Raw genomic sequence first — 26373 nt, forward strand, 5'->3', positions numbered from 1 at the left:
TTTCTTGATGCTACATTTTTCTGTCCCCAAAGGCTTATCTATTACAAAAATACCATGATGATTACAAGTCAGCTCTATGTTTCTTGATTAGCCCACATCAGATCCATGGGAAATAATCATGAAACTTTTCCACTGGCAAACTCAGGGAACGCACCTGCCCCTCCTCCCTCCAATGTCTCCTGACATGTGTGGTCTTCTCTACCCTGTAGCTCTTTTTCCATGAACATCTGTGGTGGTCTTTTTCTTGTTCCTTGATTTGAGCCTCATTATTTTAGTGCTTTTCTTTTTTTAAATTATATTCAATCAAGTATCATTTTCTACTCTCATGGAGGTATTCTCTCTCTTTTCTTTTTTAAACATCTTGTAACTTGGTTCTATTTATTTTTAGAACCTCTTCTCTATAATCTACCATAATGGAATTGTTAGGTTTTGATTTCTGAAGCCTCTTTGAAATTACTGAGTTTCACTAGCTGCATAACTTTGGGCTGGTTTAACTTCCTTGTACCTTATTTTCCTCATCTGTAAAATAGGAATGAGTACAGTATCCAAGATATAAATTTATTATAAAAAATAAATTATATGATCCACATGAAGCCCTTAGCACACTGCTTTGTGTTCAATAATTGCTGGATATTTTGCTATTATTATCTATGTCTGACTACATTTTACTTTCCGGGATGATATCTATGACGAGTTACCTTTCCAAGATAAAAATTGGAGTGATTTAAGGGAAGGAACCTAAACCCTTTCTCACATTAGCGGGTCCCTGGAAAATAAAGAATATGCTAACATCACTTGCATGGATTAAGGATGTGAATACAACTTTAATATATTAATAGGAAAAGGAACACAAAAGACCAAAAGCAAGCCTTGAATACAGTAAAGGAGAAGGAATGATCAAAACAAACAAATAAGCAAACAGTCATTAATGCCAGTAAGAAATAGGAATACCTAGTATGCAAATTATGAATTGAGAGGTGTGTCCAAAAGAAGGAAGGTCAGCATTATCCACTACAGTAGACAGGTTAAGAAAATCAACTCCTACTTCAATAAGAACTTCAACTACTTTTCAGTGGAGAAGTGCCTGCTATGCAACCAAGCAGTACTCCAGGCAATGGCTCCAAGGTAAACCTGGCAGACCCAAACTATATCTTCAGATCTATGATTCAGCAAATTATACTTGACTGTATACAAAAGAAAACCAGGCCGGGCGCCGTGGCTCACAACTGTAAATCCAGCACACCATCCTGGCTAATATGGTGAAACCCTGCCTCTACTAAAAATACAAAAAATTAGCCGGGCATGGTGGCAGGCGCCTGTAGTCCCAGCTACTCAGGAAGTTGAGGCAGGAGAATGGCCTGAACCGGGGAGGTGGAGCTTGCAATGAGCCGAGATCTCGCCACTGCACTCCAGCCTGGGTGACAGAACGAGACTCTTTCTCAAAAACAAAACAAAACAAAACAAAAAAACAGAAAGAAAAGAAAACCATTTGTGTTTTGCTTGAGCAATAGTTTATAACCTGGGGATCTGAAACAAAAAAAATCTATACCTTGGTTTTACCCCTCAAAAATTCTGATTTAATTTGTCTGAATGAATAGGCATTTAAAAAAAAAAATCCCAAGTTGATTCTAACGTTCAGTCCAGATTGAGAATGATGTACTAGAGAAAGAGTCTCAAAGTATGACCAGGACCATTGGAATCAGCATCACCTTTACATTTATCAGAAATCTGAATTCTTGGGCCATTTCCCACACATACTGAATCAGAAACAAGCGTGGTTGGACATAGCCTTTCATCAAGCTTTCCAGATGATTCAAATGCACACTAAAATGTGAGAGCCATTGCATTATTGTAGTTTCAGTGGTGCAGTGGGGGGGAAAAGCTAGATTGTAAGCCTGTGTTTAGAAGATATATGTTAAGAAAATGAAGATGCCGATGCATGTCTTAATAGTCCGGCAACAGAGGTTGATAGAGCTGCTTCTCTTGTAATTGCTTCTATTTTATCTTTGTATCTTTTGGTTTATGTGGCTTTGCTGTATTTATTCAAGTATTAGCTTTATATTTCTTTGCATTATTCATCGTATTGTTGTAATAATTATTATAATAATTTATTATTTTAATCACTCTGTATTATTCAACTATGTATTAACATTGTATAAAACATCAGGTAAGCTGAGATGCTATATCCACCTTGTTCCTGGTTGGAAACTGCTGTGAAATTTGACATAGAGGCTAGGTGAATTGAAAAGGGAGGATGAGCACATCAGGACTCACCGAGGTTGAATAATTTGCCCACTGCTTCTCAGTTGATAGATAGCAGACCTGGAATTAGAATCCTGGATTGTTTCTCTTTGATTTGATGCTTCTAGTCTTTGATTCAAAACTCCAATTTGCTTCAAATATATTGTTAAACCCAAGTTGGAGAGAAAATGAATTACCAGTGACTTTCTGGAAGTCAGCAAAATAGATCTCTCAGCCCATCGTGTATTCTTCAACAACAGTACTCGTGAGGTTGGCATCATTAGAAAGAAAATTCATTTTATCTGTCTTCTTATGTATTTTTAAATGCACTTTAACTAAATAGAGTCTGATGCTACAACTGGTTCTGATTATGCACTAATTACTTGCTAAATTTGATTCTGAAAAACAAAGAAGTCTTGAGTTATTCAAGGACAAAAAAGTCTCCAATTTTCAAAAATATACATTTTTTACATTCCTACTACTCAAAAATAGCTAGCACATATTTCTTCCTATTTGAGGGGAAAATCTCCCCAGCTAAGGAATTTGTTCCAAGTTGTGGCAAGGAAAGAATGTATGCTTTAATATGGTATCTTAAAATAGAAGAAGGTTGGACTAAGGCTAGCTCCTTCTCTTTAGTTCTAAAATGCCTTTACTGAATGGTATTTTTTGTAGCATAACTTTTCAAAAAAAGTTTCCATTTTTATTTTAGATTCGGGGGTTTGTGCACAGGAGTGTTACAAGTGTATCGAGTGGCTCTGAGTTTTGGGCTTCTCTTGATCTCATCACACAGATAGCAGACACAGTACCCAATAAGAAGTGTTTCAGCCCTTGCCTCCATCTCTCCCTCCCTCCTTTTGGAGTTCCTGGTGTCTATTGTTCCCATCTTTATGTTCATGTGTACCCAGTGTTTACCTCCCACTCGTGAGTGAGAACATGTGGTATTTGGTTTTCTATTTTTGCGTTAGTTTGCTGAGGATAATGGCCTATAGCTGCATCCATGTTGCTGCAAAGAGCATGACTTCACTCTTTTTTATGGCTGTGTGGTATTCCATGATGTCAGTGCAGCACATTTTCTTTATCCAGTCTACCACTGATGGGCACGTAGGTTGATTTCATGTCTATTATTGTGAGTAGTGCTGCAACGAACATATGAGTGCATGTGTCTTTCTGGTAGAATAATTTATTTTCCTTTGGATATATATCCCAAAGGAAATATATACCAATTTATTTTCCTTTGGGTATCTATAAAGTAATGGGATTGCCGAATTGAGTGGTAATTATATTTTCAGTTCTTTGAGAAATCTCCAAACTGCTTTCCACAGTGGCTGAACTGATTTGCATTCTCACAGTGTACATGTTCCCTTCTCTCCACAGCCTTGCCAATATCTTTTTGGCTTTTTGATAATAGCCATTCTGACTCATGTGAGATGGTATCTCATTGTGGTTTTGACTTGCATTTCTCTAATGATTGGCAATGTCAAATATTTTTCATATGTTTGTTAGCTGCTTGTATGTCTTCTTTGAGAAGGGTCTTTTCATGTCCTTCGCCCACTTTTTAATGGGTTTGTTTGTTTTTTCTTGTTGATTTATTTAGGTTCCTTATAGATTCTGGATACCAGTCCTTTGTCACACGCATAGATTGTAAATATTTTCTCTAATTCTTGTAGGTTATCAGTTTGCAATGTTGATAGTTTCTTTTGCTGTACAGAAGCTCTTTACTTTCAACCACATTTGTCTTTCATTTTGTTAAACTTGCCTTTGGGGATTTCATCATACATTCTTTGCCTAGGTCAATGTCCAGAAGAGTATTTCCTAGTTGTTTTTCTAGGGTTTTTAGAGATTTAGGCCTTAAATTTAAGTTGTTAATGAATCTTAGGTTGATTTCTTTTTATGTGGTTAAAGAAAGGTTCTAGTTTCAATCTTCTGCATGTGAGTAGCCAGTTATCTCAACACCATTTATTGAATAGATTTTTCCCCATTGCTTATTAATGTTGACTTTGTTGAAGAGTAGGTGGTTGCAGATGTGTGGCTTTATTTCTGAAATTTTCAACTTGTTTTATTGGTCTATGTGTCTGTCTTTGTATTAGTACCATTCCATTTTTGTTACTGTAGCCTTGTGGTATACTTTGAAGTCAGGCAGGGTGATACCTCTGGCTTTGTTCTTTTTGCTTAGGACTACTTTGGCTATTTGGGCTTGTTTTTGGCTCCGTGTGATTTTAGAATAGCTTTTTCTAATTCTGAGAAAAATGATATTGGTAGTTTGATAGGAATAGCATTGAATCTGTAGATTGCTTTGAGCAGTAATAATTATTTTAATGATATTGATTCTTCTTATCTATGAGCATGGAATGCTTTTTGATTTGTTTGTGTCATCTACCGTTTCTTTCAGCAGTGTTTTGTAGTTCACCTCATAGAGATCTTCATCTTGTTGATTAGGTGTATTTCTAGGTATTTTATTTATTTATGTATTTATTTATTTATTTATTATGGCTATTGTAAGTGGGATTGCATTCTTGATTTGGTTCTCAGCTTGAATATTATTGGTTACAGAAATGCTACTCATTTTTGTACATTGATTTTTTTTTAAGCCAGAGACTTTGCTGAAGTCCTTTATCGGGTATAGTAATCTTTCAGCAGAATCTTTAGGGCTTTCTTGGTATAGAATCATATCATCTGATAAGAAAGATAAGTTGATTTCCTCTTTTCACATCTGGATGACTTGTATTTATTTCTCTTGCCGGATTTCTCTGGATAGGACTTTCAGTACTATGTTGAATTGGAGTGGTGAGAGTGGGCATTCTAGTCTTTGTCCATTTCTTAGGGGGAATGCTTCCAGCTTTTGCCCGTGCATTGTGATGTTGGCTGTGGGTTTGTCATAGATGGCTCTTAGCATTTTGAGGTCTGCTTTTTCAATTTAGCATGACTTTGACTTTCCAAAGTATGTGAGCCATGATAATGTATAAACATTGATTTTGTAAGGAAATACTTCTGAAAAATTTTGCATGCTATGCACCTTTTTTGAGATTTGCCATATTAGCAGTATATTAAAAGCTCTGGCAAGCCTTTCCATACAGACAGACTTCTCACTCTTTGAGTGTTTCATAAGCAACTTGCTTCATAAATTTGTTTAGCCACCTCTGTTTTTGTATATCTTTCCCAGAAATTCCTTATATAAAAACACACTGCTTATTTCTTTGCCAGCTTTACCTATTTCTCTCAAAGTGGCCCTGGAACCCTTTCTTTCACCAATCCCATCTACGTGGGCTTCCTGACCTCTTATATCCCAAGAGTCTCACTTCTTAATACTGTCACATTGGAGTTAGAATTTTAACATATAAATTTTAAGTGGACAAAAATATTCAGCTCATAATAGTAAGGTAATAAGAAATTATTTTTATCAATAAAAAATCAATTAGTTAATTTATATACAACCTTTATAAACCTGCTTTACTAAAAGTAAATTGGTATTGACACACCCCTCTGACTATAACACCAGTGTGATTCTAACACATTTGAATTCCTGTGATTTATATTGTTTGCTATTCCCATTATTACCTAGCACGGTGCTGTGCTAGACATTGAATACGTATTTCTTTTAAACTTGACTAAAGAAGAAAACAAAGGGAACAGAACATGTAAAAATTCTGCCTTGCTTGTTTACATATAATATGTGACATCTCTCAAGTTGCTTTATATGTTTCTGTTGATGTTTGACCTGTATAAATAAGGCTGTAATAGAAACACTCTGAGGCAGCAACATTAAATTGGGAAAAACATATTTATTGACAATGATGCAGTCTTCAAGTTCTGAGGTACCTCGTTCTGAATGAGAAATGCTTTTATAAGTTAACTCCACTCTAGTTACATATCTATGTACCTTCTCTGCTGGATTGTAAATTCTTAGGGGCAACACCTTTGTCTGTCCCTTTTGTACTTTTATCCTCACTGTCTAGCACAGTGACTGGCAAAGTCACTCAGTGGACGTTTACTTAATACAGGACTGAACTTGCTTATTTTCATAGGGAAAGCTCTATTCCTAGTTCAAATCCATCTAATTAACACACATACATAGTTAAGTTCTATGTTTTGGAAACTATGAAGCCATGTCATAACCTCAGCTCATAATCTGACAGGGAATTTTTCATACTTAGACAATTTGCATCATCAATATAATTTGATATTTCAGGATGTGTGGGTGTATTATATTAAAGAACAGTTAATTTCCCAGTGTCTGTTGCTTGCCCTATCTGCCAAAAGTTTCAAAATTTTATTTAAGATTGAAGTGTTAGCATATTTTAACCACCTGCAGCTTCTATCACTTATCCACAAATGATTGTACATTTTTTGTCTTCCAAAGCCAACTGTAGCAATCAATACATTTGTGTACAAGAGGCAGGAATCAACTCATGTAGGTTTGTTGCAGCCTTATTGAGGAAGACACTGCCCATATTTCGAAGCTGTTGGTTTTCTTGAAAGTGTGTGACTTTTTATAAATGGGAGCCAAACTCATCAACTAGAGTAATCTTCAAATCAACTAAAGACATATATAAAAGACAACAGAAATTTACTTCTCACAGTTCTGAAGCATGGGAGTCTGAGATCAGAGTCCCAGCATAGACAGAGACTAGTGAGGTGCCTCTTCAGGGTTGTAGGCTGCCAACTACTACATGTATCCTCAGATAATGGAAAACTGGGATAGAGAGTTTTCTGGGGTCTCTTTTGTAAGGGCACTGGATTAGTCAGAATTCTCCAGACAAATGGAACCAATATGAAATATATATGAAATACATATGTTTGTGTATATGCATATATATAAAATACATATATATGTATAAAATGGAAATTAGCTCATATATAACGGAGGCCTAGATGTCTCACCATCTGGAGTCTGAAAGCTGGAGAAAAACTGGTGATGTAATTCAGTTGGAGTTCAGGTGTGGGTCTAAAGGCCTGAAAATGAGGATGGGGTTTCTGGAGTCCAAGAATCAGAAACTACGATATCTGAGGGCAAAAGAAGATGGATGTCTGGATGTCTAAGCTCAAGAAAAGATAATTCATCTCCTTTTTGTTATTTCTCTGCCTTTTTGTTCTCTTGGAATGTCCTCAGTGGAATGGATGATATCCACCTACATTGGCAAGAGGAATTTTCATTACTCAGCCTACTAATTTAAATGCTAATATCTTCTGGAATCTCCCTCATAAACACACTCAGAAATAATGTTTTGGCAGCTATTGTCCAGGTGACACATAAAATTATGTGTCAGTCAAGGTGACACATAAAATTAACCATCACAAGCACTAATCCCACTTGGGAGGGTTTCATAACCTAATTATACCCCAAAGACCCCAATTTCAACATATAAATTTTGGGTAGACAAAAATATTCAGTCCATAACAGTAAGATAATAATAAATTATTTTTACTTTAACTGAGAGTAATTTTGTTAATCCAAAATTGATTATATATAGCCTTTATAAACCTGTTTTACTAAAAGTAAGTTGGTATGGACACACCAAATGGCTAATGATTAATGACTAAACTCATACTCTGTTAACATTTTTTGAACTTGTATTTAGTGGGGTAAACTGATTCTGTATTTAAAAATGTAAACTGAATGGAAGCCAAGATGGCCAACTTGATGCAGCTAGGAAGAACTTGTTCCACTGAGAGAGACCAGAACACGAAGTAGACCAGGACACTTCAAGCAGATCTTTGGAAGGAAGGCATTGAGAATGGACAAAGGCCCTGGGGCTAAAAGCCGGGAACCGGGGATGGGGTTGTAGAGCACCAAGACTTGTTCCTTGCCCTGAGAGGTTCCTATGGAAGGGACAGGTAAAATAGGTGTGGAGCAGCCCACTCTCACCATGGACCTCTGGGATCCTAGTTGCAGGAGACCTCATGACCTCCCATGGGGGTCATGACATTTGGGTTGACTCCCTGGACAGTTGGCAGAGACAGAACTCCAGTCTGTGTGGAACCCAGAAGGTTTGGCACAGGAACAGTTGCAGTGGAGCATGGTCATAAGTTCCCATCCCCTAAGACCCACCATACTCCTCCAAGTGGCTTTAGCATTTGTTAGCTGCCAGAAGTGGAGAGAGCAGGGCTGTCTTTTCTGTCAGATGGGATGAGTCTCATCTGAATACTCCCCTGTATACAGTCCCTCTTACAGTTGTTGCCTGGCCACATATGCTTGCAGCAGAGCCTTAGCTGTCCTGCTGAAATACTTGCTAGTGAACACTACTACAGATTTTTCACCAGAAACCCTCACCTTTCTATTTTAACTCTTTTTCAGATGGCCCCTCGCTGGCACACACCTGCCCTCAGCCTTCCCCGACCATTGTGCATTCTCCTCCAGCTTCTACCTGCTACCTTGCCAGTGCAAATATGTGTGTACATGTGCCTGTGTCATTCCACAGCCCTGTTGGTGTGCACTCACCTGCAGCCCTCCCCCACTACCCTACCATGCACATTTGCCTGTGACCACCTCATTGTAGCACACTCTCTTGTGGCCCACCCCTTGCCATGCCATAGCACTTTTACCAACAGTTATCATCACAGCACCTGCAGACTGGGAACATTTCAACTCCTCCAGTGCAGCAGGTGCTTGACCTCGTGTGACCAGAAGACAAAGCTGTGGAACTTGGTCCAGCCCCACAAGGTTAGAACATGACACTCAGGAGAGCTGAGACTTGGCCCCCTGAAGGTATCCAGAAATGAAGCCAATTGACTAAATCCAACTTATACCAGAGTGAAACCCTCAAGGACATCAAATAAAGGTAAAGCAAAAAGCCACATCCAAAGAACAGCAACTTCAAAGATTAAAAGAACATTAGCTTATACTGATGAGAAAGAATCAGTGCAAGAATTCTAACAACTCTAAAATCCATGTCTTCTTACCTCTAACAAAACCACAGTAACTTACCAGCAATGATTCTTAACCAGATTGAAATGACTGAAAAGACAAATATAGAATTCAGAATCTGGCTAGCAAGGGGGCTCAATAAGATACAGGAGAAGGTTGAAACCCAATTCAAGGAAACCAGTAACACAATCCAAGAGTTGCAAGATGATATAGCCATTTAAGGAAAGAACCAAACTGAAATTCTGGAAACAAAAAAATTGACTACAAAAATTTCATAATATAACTGGAAGCATTAACAACAGAATAGACCAAGCTGATGCAAGAATAACAGAGCTTGAAGACTACTCTTGTGAATCAATGCAGGCAGACAAACATAAAGAAAAAAGGAGAGAAAAAAATGAACAAAACCTCTGAGAAATATGGGCTTATGTAAATAAATCAAACCTGTGATTCATTGGGAGTCTTAAAGGCGATGAGAGAGCAGGCAACTTGGAAAAATTACTGAGGACATTGTCAATGAAAATTTCCCCAACTTATCTAGAGAGATCAACATAAACATTTAGGAAATTCAGAGACCCCCTATAAGATACTATACAAGATGGCCATCCCAAAACACATACTCATCACATTTTTCAAGGTCAACACAAGATTTAACAAATCTTAAAGTCAGCTAGAGAAAAGGAGCATGTCATATAATGAGTCTAACATAGACTTTTCAGTAGAAATCTTACCAGCTAGAAGAGATTGGAGGCCTATATTCAATTTCATTAAAGGAAAGAAATTTCAAGTAAGAATTTCATATCCAGTCATATTAAGCTTTATAAGAAAAGGGGAAGTGAAGCCCTTTTTAGATAAGAAAATGCTAAGGGAAGTTTTTACTACAAGACCTGCCTTAGAAGAGGTCCTTAAGGGAAGGCTAAACATGGAAATGAAAGATCAATACTTGCCACCACAAAAACATACTTTAGCACACAACTCACTGACACTATAAAGCAACCATACAATCAAGTCTGTATAACAACCAGCTAATATTATGATGACAAGACCAAATTCTCACATATCAATATTAACTTTGAACAAAAATGAGCTAAATGCCCCATGTAAGAGGCATAGAGTAGCAAGTTGGATAAAGAAGCAAGACTCAACAGGGTGCTGTCAAAAGATTCATCTCACATACAACAATACCCACGGGCTCAAAGTAAATAAATGGAGAAAAATCTATTAAGCAAGTTGAAAACAAAAAAGAGCAAGAGTTGCTGTTCTTATTTCAGAAAAAAATACAGATATTAGACCAACAATGATCAAGAAAGACAAAGAAGGGCATTACATAATAAAGTGTTCAATTAAACAAGATTTAACAATTCTAAATATATATGCACCCAACATTGGAGCACCCAGATTTATAAAATAAGTTCTTAGAGACCTACAAAAAGACTTAGATAACAACACAATAACAGTGGGAAGCTTCAACACTCCACTGACGGTGTTAGACAAATGAACAAAACAGAAAACTAACAAAGATATTTGAGACTTAAACTAGACACTTGACCAAACGGACCCACTAGACATCTACAGAATACTCTACTTAGAGTATATTTTTCTCATCTGCACATGGCACATACTCTAAAATTAACCATGTGTTCGCTCACAAAGAGGTTATCAACAAATTTTTTAAAAATGAAATGATACCAAGCACACTCTGAGATCACAGTGCCATAAACATAAAGACCAATAGCAAGAAGATCTCTCAAAACCATATAGAAATTAAGCAACCTGCTACTGAAAGACTGTTGGGTAAACAATAAAATTAAGGCAGAAATTTTAAAAAATAAAACTAATGAAAACAAAGCTATACCATACCAGAATCTCTGGAACACAGTTCAAGCAGCAAAAGGAAAGTTTACAGCACTATATGCCTATATCAAAAAGGCAGAAAGATCTCAAATTGAAAAACTAACATCACACCTAGATGCACTAGAAAAAACAGAAGCAAACCAACCCCAACGCTAGCAAAAGAAAATATACAACTAAAATCAGAGCTGAGCTGAACAAAATTGAGACATGAAAACCCATATAAAGGATAAACGAAGCCAAAAGTTGTTTTCTTAAAAGAATAATGAATATTAATAGACTGCTAACTAGACTGATAAAGAGAAAAAAGAGAGGCAATCCAAGTAAACACAATCAGAAATGACAAAGGTAACACTACCACAGACCCCACAGAAATACAGGAGTCTATTATGAACGTATGTATGTGCACAAACTAGAAAACCTAGAAAAAATGGATAAATCCCTGGAAATGCACAACTTTTGAAGACTGAACCAAGAAAAAATTGAAATCATAAAGAGACGAATAACAAGTTCTGAAATTGAATCAATAATATGTACCCTACCACCCAAAAAAAGCCCTGGACCAGATGGATTAACAGCTGAATTCTACCAGGCATACAAAGAAGAGCTGGTACCAATCTACTGAAATTATTCCAAAAAGTTGAGTGGGAGAGACTACTTCCCAACACATTCTTGAGCCCAGAATTATTCTGATACTAAATCCTGGCAAAGGCAAAATAGTAAAAGAAAACTTCAGGCTAATATCCCTGGTGGACATAGACACAAAAATCTTCAACAAAATACTAGCAAACTGAATTCAGCAGCACATAAAAAAGTGAATCCATCACAATTAAGTAAGCTTCATGCCTTGGATGAAAGATTGGTTCAACATACACATATCAATACATGTATTTCATCACAAAACAAAGCTAAAAACAAAAATCATTTTATCATCTCACTAGATGCAGAAAAGACTGATAAAATTCAACATCTCTTCATGTTAAAACCCTTAAACAAACTAGGCGTTGAAGGGAGATACTTCAAAATAATGAGCCGTGTATGATAAACTCACAGCAAATGTCCTGCTCAATGGGCAAAAGCTGGAAGCATTATTCTGAGTACCAGAACGAGACAAGGAGGCCCTCTCTCACCATTCCTGTTCCACATAGCACTAGAAGTCCCAACCAAAGCAATCAGGCAAAAGAAAGAAGTAAAAGGAATCCAAATAGGAAAAAGCTATCTCTCTTTGCTGGTGATATTATTCTATACCTAGAAAACCCCACGGCGTCTGTACATGGTCTCCTAGAAATGATAAAACAGAAAAAAACCTTCGCCAAAGTTTTAGAATACAAATTAATGTATAAAAATTAGTAGCATTTCTATATATCAATAATGTCAAAACTGAGAGACAAATTAATAGATCAATCCCATCCACAGTAGCCACACACTCAAAAACAATACCTAGGAATGCAGCTAATGAAGAAAGTGAAAGTTCTCTACATGGAGAATTAAAAAATACTGTTGAAAGAAATGGCAGATGATACAAACAAATTGAAAATCATTCCATGCTCATTGGTACGAGGAAACAATATTGTTAAAATGGCCATACTGCCAAAAGCAATCTGCAGATTCAGTGCTATTTCCATCAAACTACCTTTGTAATTTTCCTCAGAATTAGACAAAAACTATTACAAAATTCATATGTATCAAAAAAGAGCCAAAATAGCCAAAGCAATCTTAAGCAAAAAGAACAAAGCCAGAGGTATCACCCTGCCTGACTTCAGACTATACTACAAGGCTACAGGATCCAAAACAGAATGGTACTGATACAAAAACAGACACAGAGACGAATGGAACAGTTTAGATAATTCAGAAATAAAACTGCACACCTACAACCACCTGCTCTTCAACAAAGGCAACAATAACAAGCAATGGGGCAAGGGCTGCCTATTCAGTAAACGGTACTTGGATAACTGGCTAGCCATATGAGAAGATTGAAACTGGAATCTTTCCTTTCACCATATACAAAAATCAATTCCAGATGTATTAACAACTTACATTTAAGTCCTAAAACTCTATGAACACAAGAAGAATAGCTTAAGAAATAGCATTCTGGATATAGGTTTTGGCAAAGATTTCATGAGAGTCTCTAAAAGAGAATGCAGCAAAAACAAAAGTAGACAAGTGAGAGGTAATTAATCTGAAGAGCTTCTACACAGAAAAAGAAACTATCAACATAGCAAACAGACAGCCTACAGGAATGGGAGGAAATATTTGCAAACTATGCATCTAACAAAAGCCTAATATACAAAATCTGTAAGGAACTTAAATGAAGCAACAAGAGAAAACCTAGCAACCCCATTAAAAAAATAGGCAAAGGACATGAATAGACACTTCTCAAAGGAAGACATACAAGCAGCCAACAAACATAAGAAAAAATGTTCCAGATCCCTAATCATCAGTGAAATGCAAATCAAAACCACAATGAGATAGCATTTCATAGCAATCAGAATGGTTATTATCAAAAGGTCAAAACATAACAGACATTAGCAACGTTGTGGAGAGAAGGGAATGCTTATTCACTGCTGGTGGGAATGCAAATTAGTTTAACTGCTGTGTAAAGCAGTTTGGACATTTCTCAAAAACATTAAAACAGAACTACCATTAGACCAGCAGTCTCATTATTGGGTATATCCCCAAAATGACATATAAATTGTTCTACCTAAAGGACGCATGCACTTGTATGTTCATTGTAGCACTAGTCACAATAGAAAAGACATGGAATCCAGCTAGATGCCCATCGTGGTGGACTGATGAAAGATAATGCAGTGCATATACACCATAGAATACTACACAGTCGTAAAAGAAAACAAAATCATATCCTATGCAGCAATGTGGATGCAGCTGGAGTCCATTATCCTAAGCAAATGAGTGCAAGAACAGAAAACCAAATACCACATGTTCTCACTGATAAGTGGAGCTTAACATTGAGAACACTTGTATGCAAAGATTGGAACCATAGACACTGGGGTCTCCTTGATGCGGGAGGATGGAAGAAGGGTGAGAGTACTATGCTCACTATCTGGGCGATGAAATCATTTGTGCACCAAACCCCAGTGACATGCAGTTTACCCATGTAACAAATCTGCACATGTATCTCCTGAACCTAAAATAAAAGTTGAAAAAAATTAATAAAATATAAACTGTAAAATAGTTAAATATCATTTTAAATTTTAATGTTATTTAAATTTTATAAATGACAATTAACTTTTAATTTAATTTAAATTTTATAAATTACAGATTTAAATTTTACGAGCTATATTTATAAAATAAAATCACTCAATCACACCTTGATAGGCATTAGTTAGCCCCAGAATTTCTGCTAAAGTCAACAACTCATGAAGGTAATAACCATGACAATAATAAACTTTTAGATGAGTCTGTACATTATAGAAAATTGCGGCACTATTCACAATAGCAAAGACTTGGAATCAACCCAAATGTCCATCTGTGACAGACTGGATTAAGAAAATGTGGCACATATACACCATGGAATACTATGCAGCCATAAAAAAGGATGAGTTTGCATCCTTTGTAGGGACATGGATGCAGCTGGAAACCATCATTCTTAGCAAACTATCACAAGAAGAGAAAACCAAACACCGCATGTTCTCACTCATAGGTGGGAACTGAACAATGAGATCACTTGGACTCGGGAAGGGGAACATCACACACCGGGGCCTATCATGGGGAGGGGGAGGGGGGAGGGATTGCATTGGGAGTTATACCTGATATAAATGATGAATTGATGGGTGCTGACGAGTTGATGGGTGCAGCACACCAACATGGCACAAGTATACATATGTAACAAACCTGCACGTTATGCACATGTACCCTAGAACTTAAAGTATAATAAAAAAAAAAAAAAGAAAATTACTATTCAAAGATATTGAAAGAATGGTTACAACTTTTGCTAATTCAACTTTTCTTAAATGCATAAATATTTCATCTAGCGTGGTTGAGCTTAACTTTACATTTTGTGTTTATAAAGCCATGACCCTCAAAATGATGTTACTTTTAAAGTACATTGGCCCAATCAAATATTAATGTTGAGTCACAGAAATCAAATAATTAAGGCATTCATGAACTTTGTCTCAGGTTAAGTCTTTGAAAGTCTCCTTTATCTTCTATACTCCTTATTCTGCAGAGTCCTGGGGCTTGTTTCTTTCACCCTTCTTCCACAGCATCTTTTTATGAACATCACCCTCATAACCCTATGGCCTGAAAATAGTGGGGCCTGTCTCAGGGATCAAGGAGGGGAAAATAAGTTATAAGGACAGAGCAAGAGTTGTGGCCCTTGGTGTATCAATGACTTTATGAATCATATCAATTTCTCCAATGTTTTGTCTAATGTTTTATTCTGACTACATGTTACATTATCTCTGAACTTGTAAGTTCCTGGAATACCTATTTCTAATGATGAAATCCATCAAGAAATGAAATTTTAGTACAGCATCATTGAATATTTAGGCTTTCCTGGTCTCTGAGCCCACATATGAAACCTGCCTCTCACAGTAATGCCCAAACTGGTCCTACCAGTGAGTACCAAGGATATAGCAAGAGAAATGAGATGGGGTGATGTAAAAATATTTGCTTCTTTGAGTCTTTGACCTGCAGTGGTGGGAAAAGCATTAACTTTGAAGCTGGGCAACTGTTTCGGAAAAAATGCACCATCGCTTTCCTTATGTTTAAAATTGGAGATAATAATATCTATTCTTCAGGGTTAAAAAAAAAAAAGCTTAAGATGGTGCCTCGCACTCCTTAGGCATGCTATCTATGATTTAGGCAATGTAGCCTGCATTTTCCCTATTAAGGTAACCATTTAATATGCCCCATTCAAAATTCCACAGAATGTATAATCTTCAATTTCTGCCTTGAAGTATTTTTTCATCTCTATACTCTAACTGGACTTACAAATTAATTTCTATGTCCGAAACAATTCCAAGGCTAAGACATAGGAACTAAATAAAACAACAACTTTACACAAAATTATTGGTAAATTTCTTGAGGGATAAATATGCCTTCTTATGTTCTGATTTTGTGATCTTGGTGAAAATTGGAGCAATGTGCTAAGTGATTTTGTAATTACAAGGACTATTCTATATCCTGAATGAACAGGGATATAGACTCTCTTAGGGGGAAAGGGTTATTACCAAAGCACACTCATATATGTCTTCAACATTCGAAGATGGCAACTGATGGAATTTCTCATCTATATATAATAGTTCATGCATCTTAGAACATTATATAAGGTTTTCTTTTCTTTATCATTTGTAAAATGGAGATAATACTGACATTGGAGGTTAAGAGCATGGGCTTTGGGTACTATGATTTGCTTTTATTATTTGAGGATTAAGAAATGCTCAATAACCTAATAGTGAAGACACTCTTTAAAATTGCAAGTCATCCAAATGAAAGTCACTGTTGAGGTAACATACTGTTGTTCCTCAGTATTTTGGGATTGATTCCAGGATGCTGAGGATACATAAATACTTGGGTATTCAAGTCTTTTATATGAAATAGCATAGTTGTATATAACTTGAAACATGTCCTCCCATATACTTTAAAACATCTCTAGATTACTTACAATACCTGATGCAATGTAAATTCCATTACAATATTTGTTATATTGTATTGTTTTTATTGGTACCATTTTTACTGTTGTATTGTTTTTTCTTTTTTTTCTCACATATTTTCCATCAGGAGTTGGTTGAATCTGTGATATGGAAACCATGGGTAAGGAGGGTTGACTGTATAAAAATCAATATCTGTGTGTGTGTGTCTCACTCTTGGCTGGCTTCAGGTTTTATGTTAAATTTCCTAAATACTCAGGTACTACTGTTAAAAATTGAGCCCAAACCATACACCTACTTTGTACATGTAATAATGCATATATTATAATGAAGATACAGTATAACTATGAAGAAATACAAGATTACATAATAAATAATATTGGCACAATCAGCGAGTTTTTAAAACAATGGCCAATTTATTTCCTCACCTATAGGGAATATTTATCATTTTTGGCAACTCAACATCTTTTAAATACTCATGTTAAGTTTTTGAGAATTTCCCACATTATAAATTCTACCTCTCAAAGTCAGCATTTGGAACTGTCTCTCAGCCTCCTTTGAAGGTAAATTGAAGTAGGTGACCTGGGCGTCAAAAATTACACCTGCTAGCTCAAGACTCAGGTCCTAAGTTCATAAATGAATTGCTGAGCGCTCCTTGGACTTGATTTTTTGCCTATGGATGACAGCAGGAACATTTGATGTTTTCTGTGTTTCTCATCAGTATCCCTGACCGTTATATTATTTCACCCCTTACACCAAAAGGCATTTCAGATGAATTAAAGAATTACATTTTAAAATTTAGATTTTTTTTTAAATGGTTAAACAAATTCTGGTTTATTCATACCATGGGACACTACTCAACAATAAAAAAGAACAAACTATTGATACATGAAACAATTTAGAGGGATTTAAGGACACTATGCTTAGTGAAAAAAGCCGATCTCAAAAGGTTAAATACTGTATAATTCGGTTTTTATATAGCATTCTCTAGCTGACAGAATTGTATAGATGAAGAACAGATTAGTGGTTGCCAGTGACAGAGATGAGGGTGATGGGCTTCATAGGGGTAGCTCCAAGGGATTTCCTTTGTGGTGATGGGACAATTCTGTACCTGATTGTAGTGGTGGTTACATGAACCTATACATGGGACCAAAGTGCATAGGACTACACACACACACACGCGCACGCACACTCATGAAGGTAAAAATGTACCCTAGAACCTAAAGTATAATAAAAAATATATATATATATATATATATATATGATCCTTTGAACTCTTCACACAACTTTCCCCAATGGTGACATTTTCTATTACTTAGAATAATGACAGATCCAGGATATTGACTGTAGAACTATTTCACTTTTCATACAAAATTTAGATTTTTAAAGCGTATACAAAAAATAAAAGTGATTTACGATCAAATCTGGGGAGGAAAAGGCATTGTAATGTTAAAAGAAATGAAAGCAATCACAAAAGAAAAAACAGTGCAATAAAATTAAACTCTTTTCTATGTTTTCTATAAATAATCAATGAATATACAATAAATTAATTGGTTTATTATATAGTAAGCTCATGAAGACCTAAGACACACAAAGTCTGAATTAGTGTGGAGCTTGAGCTAAATTGCAAAGGGATGAGATAAAAGGATTTACAAATATAAATAGAGGTGAATAATAACTACTTGAGTAAAATGCACTAACTCTTTGGATATAGAAATTAAATTACAGACATGGTGTAATATAATTTCTTACCTGTCAAATCAGTAACATTATTCTTTTAAATAGTCACACCTGGTACAGTAATAGAAGACTGGTACACTTATATACTGCTGGAGGGAGTACACAGTAATGTAATGATTTGGGGAAATATTTTGGAAATACATATAAAAATATTAATATTTCATGACCTTGCAGTTCTCCTTCTAGGAATATTTTGTTAAGGAAATAATCTGAAATATCCAGAAAGATTTATACATAGGATGTTGATTGGAGCATTAAAACCACTTAAATGTTCAACTATATAAAAGGTTAACTACATTATAGATGATTCATTTAAGTAAATGTTATAGAATTGTTAAAATTATGCCTCTGAAGAGTTTTCAGTAACATGAAAAATGCATATAATTGAAATGATAGTTAAGGTAACAAAATTAACTCTATAATCTGAGCTCAACTGCTTAAAATACAGAGAAAAAAAGGTGGGAAGAATGATAGCAATACAATTATCAGGGAATAATTTATTTTTTTCTGATTTTTAAAAAATATATTCATGCTTTCAAATTACTTTTTTTGTAATTAGAATAAAAAAATATCTGAAATTAATTATCCCCACAAGAACAACTGGTTGGACAAAATTTGGTTTAAAAATAAAGTAGTAAATTAAATAGTCCTTGTCGGGAACACTTTGTTCAATGAAAAAATTTTTCACTTTTCCGCTGCCAAGATCACTTACTTTAAACAACGCTTTTATCTTGCTCCCTGCTTTAAAAATCTCATTGGTTCCCTGTTTCTTATGTCATTAAGTATAAATCCCTTTTGACTGCTTTTCAAGGTTTTTCTAATCTTATTCCATTCAAAATTATTCACTATTACTTTGCCTTCTGCTTGTCTGGATTCCAATGTGTATTGTAACCACCCTTGAAACTTCACACTTGCTCATAAAACACACACACACACACACACACACACACACACATCCTTGGACTGCCTGACAGAAATCATATTTTTTATTCATTAATTCATTCAACAGATATTTAAGTGTCTACTATAGATCAAGTGCTGCTCTGCCTGTGGGGAGATGTACAGTATCAAAAAGATTAAGGAGCATGTTCCTATAGAACTGTTTTTCTAGAGAAAAAATAATTTAGCAATAATCCTCTAAAGGCCATGAGGTGGAGAGACTACTTGCCTTGGAACTTAACTTCAGCACCAAACCTGCCTGTTGGGCCAAATTAATGTGGTAGCCTTGGGAAAGAAAGCCTTCATTGAGTTCTAGAGTTCCATCTTTCCTTAATTCCCTTCTCAATATTTAGAAGAAACAACTACATAAAATATACTATTGTATCTGCTGTAAACAAAATGCTGTTGAGGGCATTATTCCTTTATGTCATTCTGTTCCACCTTATAATGTCAGTGTGGAAGCTCTATTTTATCATTTATTACCTGTATTAGCTTGTCCTTGCATTGCTCTAAAGAAATACCTGAGACTGGGTAATTTATAAAGAAAAGAGATTTAATTGTCTTATGGTTGTGCAGGCTGTATAGGAAGCATAGTTCTGGCCATTGGTCAGTTTCTGAGGAGGGCCCAGGAAACTTACAACCATGGCAGAAAGCAAAGGGGGGAATAGCCATGTCTTACATGGCCAGAGGAGAAGAAAGAGAGATAGCAGAGAGGTGTTATACACTTTTAAACAACCAGATCTCATGAGAACTCTGCCACCGTACAGTACCAAAGGGGAATGGTGCTAAACCACTCATGAGAAACTATCTCTATGATCCAATCACCTCTCACAGTGAGGATTACAAACCTACGTGAGATTTGGGCAGGGACACAGATTCAAACTATATCATTCAGCCCATGGACCCTCCCAAATTTCATGTTCCTCTCATGTTGCAAAATACAATTATGCCTTCCCAACAGTCCCCCAATGTCTTAACTCACTCCAGCATTAATTCAAAAGTCCAAACTCTCACCTGAGACAAGGCTAGTCCCTTCCTTCTATGAGCCTGTAAAATCAAAAACAAGTTGGTTACTCCAAAGATACAATGAAGGTACAAGGACTGGGAAGTACTCCCATTCCAAAAGAGAGAGAAATTGGCCAAAAGAAAGGGGTGGCCCCAAACAAGTCCAAAACCCAGCAGGGCAATCATTACATCTTAAAGCGCCAAAATAATCTTCTTTTACTCCATGTCCCACATACAAGGCATGCTGGTGCAGGGGGAGGGGCTCCCAAAGCCTTGGGCAGCTCTTTTCCTGTGACTTTGCAGGGTTCAGGCCTCACAGTTGCTGTTAAGGGGTGGTATTGAGCGCCCCAGTGGGGACTCTATGTGGGGACACCAACCACTCTCTAATAATGATAAGGATATGTCACATCATGTTTCCCTTTATACTTTGACTACCAGGGAGATAAGTGCCATATATTTCAATTGCATTGATGCCTACCATCATGGGCATTCTTGCGTTAGCATTATTTTTAGATTTTTAAATTTCTATTTACATTGCTTTTTTATATTGCCTATATGAAGTCTCATTTCAAATTCGTTGTAGAAAGAAAAAAGAAACAATATAAAGGAGTCACCAAGATGACTTCTGCTGAACTGAATTATTTATCCTTCAGCTTCTCATAGTGGTGCTGGCCACTGGCTTTCAGCAGAGTTCTGCTTTGGTAATTGCTCATAGTCAAAAAGAGTCTTCACACCAAAGGTTATGTTCCTGCCTTTGGAGTAGCCCACATTCAATGCCTAGTTGACTGTGGCAAGGGTAGAAACACACAACCCCATTTTATCCTGGGAGGATAATACTGAAGGCCATCCCAGATCAACTGCATTGCAGTTCTCCTTCTTTCTCAGCCCAACCTTAATCACTACCCATCACAGTTGTTGTCCCCTAGAGAACTCCAGGACATCTTGTTCAGGCAAATTTCAATATCAGTATCTGTTTTCCAGAAAATTTGATCTACAATAACTAGATTAATAAAACAGACAATGGTAATATTCCCTATTACGTTCTGGTAGATACCCTCTATCAGGTTAGTCGATAATCTTGCTACCCCTGACCTCATATGTCCTTTTATACTCATGAGGACAGCATTGCTCACTGATCTCCATTTACTATAGTCTTCCGCACATCTTAGAGTCAGAGTCACACATGTTAGCTCTCAATTCCTTATTGATTTCTGTTTACTGTTGTTTTAGAAGGTTATAGCCATATGGTTGTATTTGACACCTCTTCTCGTTGATTCTCATCCTCTTTTGTGTTCATAGTGTGCTTTCACACTACTGGAAACTTTGGCAATGCCTTTAGAGAGATTAAATTGCTCTCCTAACTCTTACACTACTTATCCACCCTTTCATCTGTATCACTACTTGTGCAGAAAATATAATTTTATTGTCTAGACATTACAATCTTATGCTTGCAAGAAGCAAAGCTCTACTCAATGCATGGCCATTTCTGGTGCCACTTGAGAAATGTGATCCACCTTATGCCTATAATGGTAATCTAAGTTTTTTGAGATTACTAGAGCTGTTTTAACAAAGTACTATATTTTGTATCTTAAACAACAGACAGTTATTCTCTCACAGCTGTGCAGGCAGATGTCTGAAATCAAGATGTTGGCAAAACCATACTCTCTGTATAGGACATTCCCTCCTTTGCCTTTTGTGATGGTTAATACTGAGTGTCAACTTGATTGGATGGAAGAATGTGAAGTATTGTTCCTGGGTGTGTCTGTGCGGGTGTTGCCAAAGGAGATTAACAGTTGAGTCAGTGGGCTAGGAAAGGCAGATGCACCCTTAAGCTGGGTAGGTACAATCTAATCAGCTGCCAGCATGGTCAAAATAAAAACCAGACAGAAGAACATGAAAAGACTAGACTGGCTTAGCCTCCCAGCCTACATCTTTCTCCCATGCTAGATGCTTCCTGTCCTTAAATATTGGAATCAAATTTCTTCAGTTTTGGGACTCGACTGGCTTCCTTGCTCTTTAGTGTGCAGATGACCTATTGTGGGACCTTGTGATTGTATGAGTTAATACTCCTTAATAAACTACTATATCTATATACAATATATATTATATATATATATATATCTCCTGTATATATAGCATACATATATATATCTCCTGTATATATAGTGTGTGTGTGCATATATAGAGTGTCTGTGTATATATATATATATATATCTCGTGTGTGTGTGTGTATATATATGTGTGTATATATATATCCTGTTAGTTCCATCCCTCCAGGGAACATTGCCTAGTACAGATTTTGGTACCAGGAGTGGCTCTAGAGGAACAGAATATTAAGGATGGAGTTCTTTCATTGGTTTTGGGGTTTCTGGAATTGGCTGTTTAATATGATTATACCCAAACGTGCTAAGGAATCTACTTCAAATACTACGGAGAATAGTGATAGTCCTTGGCATGAACTGTTTAGACAGTTATGCAAAATAAATGCCTTTGACACTCCTGATTCACCAATTGTGAAAGGTAAAGAGTGTAGTGACTCTGTACATAATACCTTTGACTATATGTGGAACATAATGATGTTGGTTGGTTGCTCCTAAGTTCACTGGACAAAGTGATAAAAGAAAATGATGAACTAAAGGACTCTAACTCCTGGCTTCCGAAGCAGATACTGAGCAGATACTGAGCCTCAAGTCTGCTCAAGATTGCCCTTAGAGTATTATCTGCTCCAGAGAAAAAGCTGATATTGTGGAAAATCAGACACAAGCTCTTATCATGCGAGTGGCTGACCTGCAATGAAAGGTACATGCACAGCCTCAACAGGTCTCTACTGTTAAAGACAGGGCATTGATTGGAAAAGAATGGGACCCTGCATCTTAGAATGGGGATGCATGGCAGAACCCTGATGAAGCTGGGGACACTGAGCTTGTAAACTCTGATGAACCTTTTTTGCTAGAAGAAACAACTTCCTCATCCCCAGTAGGGTAACATTCCCTCCCTGACCCATGCTGCCAACAGCCTTTCCATCTTTGTCTGAGGAGATAAACCCTGCACTGCCTGAGGCAACAGTGATGGCATCCCCAAGGCAGCTGAAAGGCAAGATGATATTGATTCTCCTCAGGAGCCATCCCCAACAGCCCTGTTTGCTTCTAGACCTATGTATTAGTCTGTTCTCATGCTGTTGATAATGATATACCAGAGACTGGGCAATTTACAAAAGAAAGATTTAATGGACTTACAATTCCACATGGCTGGGGAAGCCTCACAATCACGGCAGAAAGCAATGAGGAGCAAGTCATGTCTTGTATGGATGGCAGCATGCGAAGAGAGAGAACTTATGTAGGGAAACTCCTGTTTTTAAAACCATCAGATCTCATGAGACTTATTCACTATCAAGAGACAGTATGGGAAAGACATGGCCCCATGATTAAATTCTCTCTCACAGGGTCCCTCCCAAAACACCTGGGAATTATGGGACCTACACGTTGAGATTTGTGTGAGGACACAAGGCCAAACCATATCAACTTATAAATAGACTGAAGTCCTGTCAGGACCCTAGAGGTGAAGTTCAGAACATGACCCGTGAGGAATGCACTACACTTGGAAAGAACTGCTTGAGTTTTCTAATTTATGTGAGCAGAAATCTGAAGAAAAGGCATGGGAATGGATACTAGGGGTGTGGGATAATGGTAGAAGTAATATAGAGTTGAATCAGGATGAATTTATTGATTTGGGCCTACTAATTAGGGATTCTACATTTAACGTTGCAGCTTAAGGAATTAAAAACGATTCGAATAGTTTTTTTGCTTGGTTAGCTGAAATATGGATTAAAAGATGGCCCACTGTGAGCGAGATGGAAATGCCTGATCTCCCTCGGTTTAATGTAGAGGAAGGGACCGAAAGTCTTAAGGATATTGGGATGGTGGCGTGGATTTGACCTACTCATCCCAGCTGGGAGGTTTCAGAAGATATACCCTCGACCAATGCTTTGCAAAAGACATTTATGAGGGCAGCACTTCCACCTTTGAAGAGCCCTGTAGTTGCTTTTCTCTGTACATCAGGTCTAACAATGGGAACCACAGTTACTCAACTACAAAATTTAAATGTAATGAGAATAATTGGATTCCAAGGTGGCAAGGGCAAAGTGGCAGCACTCAATTGTCAAGGCAAGATGGGCATAGCTACCATAATGAACAGCAGAGGCAAAGCAGCAATCCGAATACTCTGACTTGTGTAGAGCTCCAGCATTGGCTAATTAATCACAGTATTCCTAGAAGTGAAATTGATAAGAAGCCTACTGCATTCCTACTTAATTTATATAAGAAGAAAACTTCCAGGTCGAGTAGACAAAAGACTAATTTGGATTATAAAAACAGAGAATCACAGCCCCTCAATCAATTTTCAGACATGAGCCAGTTTACAGGCCCAGAACCCCTTGAATGAAGGGGTTACCAGGTCCCCTTGAGGAAGCACCCCATTACGCCATTGAAAATTTATGCTGTTAATTTTTCTCCCATCCTTCCCCAAGGAGACCTCTTTTCTTTTACCAGGGCAACTGTGCACTGGGAAAAGGGAAATGATCAGATACTTCAGGGAATACTGGACAGTGGCTCTGAGCTGACATTGATTCCAGGGAACCCAAAACGTCATTGTGGTCTTCCAGTTAAAGTAGGGGCTTATGGAGGCCAGGTAACTAATGGAGTTTTAGCTCAGGTCGGACTTACAGTGGGTCCAGTCGGTCCCTGGACTCATCCTGTGTCATTTCCCCAGTGCCAGCATGCCTAATTGGCATAATATACTTAGCAGCTGGCACAACTCCCACATTGGCTCCCTGACTGGTATGGTGAGGACTATTAGGGTGAAAAAGGCCAAATGGAAACCATTAGAGCTGCCTCTACCTAGAAAAATAGTTAATCAAAAACAGTATCACATCCCTGGAGGGATTGTGGATATTAGTGCCACGATCAAGGACTTGAAAGATGCAAGGGTGGTGATTCCCACTCCATTCCCATTCCATTTTCCCATTTGGCCTGTGCAGAAGACAGATGGATGTTGGAGAATGACAATGGATTATCATAAACTTAACCAGTGGTGACTCCAACTGCAGCTGCTTTACCAGATGTGGTTTCAGTGCTTGAGAAAATGAACACATCTCCTGGTACCTGGTATGCAACTATTGATTTAGCAAATGCTGTTTTTCCATTCCTGTCCTTAAGATCCACAAGAAGCAATTTGCCTTCAGCTGGCAAGGGCAGCAATATACATTTACTGTCTTACCTCAGAGATATATCAACTCTCTGGCTTTGTGCCATAATCTTGTTCAAAGAGGTCCTGATAGCTTTTTACTTCCACAAGATATCACACTGGTCATTGATGACATTATGCTGATTGGATCCACTGAGCAAGAAGTAGCAAACATTCTGGACTTATTGGTGAGACATTTGCATGCCAGAGGATGGGAAATAAATATGACTAAAATTCAGAAAACTTCTACCTCAGTAAAATTTCTAGTGGTCCAGTGGTATGGGGCCTGTCAAGATATTCCTTCTATGGTAAAGGATAAGTTGCTGCATTTGGCCTCTCCTACAACCAAGAAAAAGGCATAATGCCTAGTGGGCCTATTTGGATTTTGGAGGCAACACATTCCACATTTGGGTGTGTTACTCTAGCTCACTTATTGAGTGACCCAAAGGCTGCCAGTTTTGAGTGGGATCCAAACAGGAGAAGGCTCTGTAACATGTCCAGGATGCTGTGCAAGCTCCTCTGCCACTCGGGCCCTATGACCCAGCAGATCCAATGGTGCTTGAGGTGTCAGTGGCAGATAGGGATGCTGTTTGGAGCATCTGGCAGGCCCCCATAGGCGAATCACAGCAGAGGCCTCTAGGATTTTGGTGCAAGGCCCTGTCATCTTCTGCAGTTAACTATTCTCCATTTGAAAGACAGCTCTTGGCCTGTTACTGGCTTTGGTGGAAACTGAACATTTGACTATGGGTCATCAAGTCATCATGTGAACTGAACTGCCTTTTATGAATTGGGTGTTTTCTGACCCATCTAGCCATAAAGTGGGTCATGCAAAGCAGCATTCCATCATCAAATGGAAGTGGTGATTGGGTTCGAGCAGGTCCT

This window comes from Trachypithecus francoisi, unplaced genomic scaffold (genome assembly GCF_009764315.1).
Source record: "Trachypithecus francoisi isolate TF-2019V2 unplaced genomic scaffold, Tfra_2.0 Lachesis_group1, whole genome shotgun sequence".
In the NCBI taxonomy this organism is placed as follows: Eukaryota; Metazoa; Chordata; class Mammalia; order Primates; family Cercopithecidae; genus Trachypithecus; species Trachypithecus francoisi.